Below are 1,493 nucleotides of genomic sequence, written 5' to 3' on the forward strand. Positions count from 1 at the left end.
TACCGGGTTGAAAAATGATTTCATTCCGTCCTTTGTTAATTCTTGAAGCAACATTGAAATTTTGTTTCTCAATTGTCTCCTTCCCCTCTTTATGCAATGTTTTGATTCCATTTGCCTTACTTGTGGCAGCTTTATTCACAAAAATATTAGAATGAATAGAAAGCAAATCAAGACGCGTGAGTGGATTAAATCCATAAACAACTTCAAAAAGAGAACAATGAGTGGCAAACATTTGTCCCAAGACTTAATATTCTTNTGCAGTTGAAAACAATGATTTGTTGCCCAATTTATGACTTAATATTCTTGTAAATAATAGCCCTAAGCAATGCTACTAATATTTTATTATCCACCTCAGTTTGCTCATGAGTATGAGGATGACATGCCGTTGAAAACAATAATTTGGTACCCAATTTATCCACCATACTTTCCAAAAGTGACTTAAAAATTTAACATCTCTATCTTTTTTTTGTGTGCAGCAAACATTGGCAACATTGTCTACAAAACTTATAAACATCGTGCTTCATGACAAAAGTCATATAGATAGCATTTTCTCTCATATCTTGGTTTCGCTAACTAAAGTTTCCATAACTCCCAAACTTCATTACCTTATATAACCTCTTGGGATAAGGATTCATATAACATTTCATACAAAAAGATCTACGGATGAATTTCATAGCATTTGAAGGTCATCTAGGTCATGAACCGATGGTAAATTACCTTAGAGGCATTATGGTCATTTTATACCGTTTCTTGGTTTACCTACTCAATAACCACCAAATTTCATATCCAACCTCAACATACTATAATATGCTCAGTATTAAAATTTGATAGGCAGTGAAGCTCATATAGTGGGTTATTTTAACGTTACTTTAATCTCAAGCTATTTGATCGGTTCAGGCTCTTAACTCACGGTTCTTTGAGTTTTTCTTTCATATATCCTTAATTCATACTTAGTTTAGAGTTCATATGAAAATCCAAGCGATTTCTACAAGTATTTCTTAACAAAGAGTCCAAGGTGGCTACTTGCCTCGTCGCCAACGTTTGGGACCTTTATTCTTGAGCTTCAAGTATCTGAATTACTTCAAATTTCCTTTCACGTACTCCTTCTTGTGTCTAGTTTATGAAACCATAATGTTTTTATGAGAATCTGTCTGGAATGGGGTTAAAATTGAGAAAACCCAAGAAAAGGTCAATTTTTGATCAAGAAGAAGATGCGCATTTTTCGTATCGCCGCCATCTGAAATTCAGCCTGTACAGCCACATTTACAGCATTTCTCTCCTAGATTTCTTCATGAAACTTAAAGATGCATGTTACAAGGAAGGGCTAGNCTGGAATGGGGTTAAAATTGAGAAAACCCAAGAAAAGGTCAATTTTTGAACAAGAAGAAGATGCGCATTTTTCGTATCGCCGCCATCTGAAATTCAGCCTGTACAGCCACATTTACAGCATTTCTCTCCTAGATTTCTTCATGAAACTTAAAGATGCATGTTAC

Source organism: Cucurbita maxima, unplaced genomic scaffold (genome assembly GCF_002738345.1).
Source record: "Cucurbita maxima cultivar Rimu unplaced genomic scaffold, Cmax_1.0 Cma_Scf00166, whole genome shotgun sequence".
Classification (NCBI taxonomy): domain Eukaryota; kingdom Viridiplantae; phylum Streptophyta; class Magnoliopsida; order Cucurbitales; family Cucurbitaceae; genus Cucurbita; species Cucurbita maxima.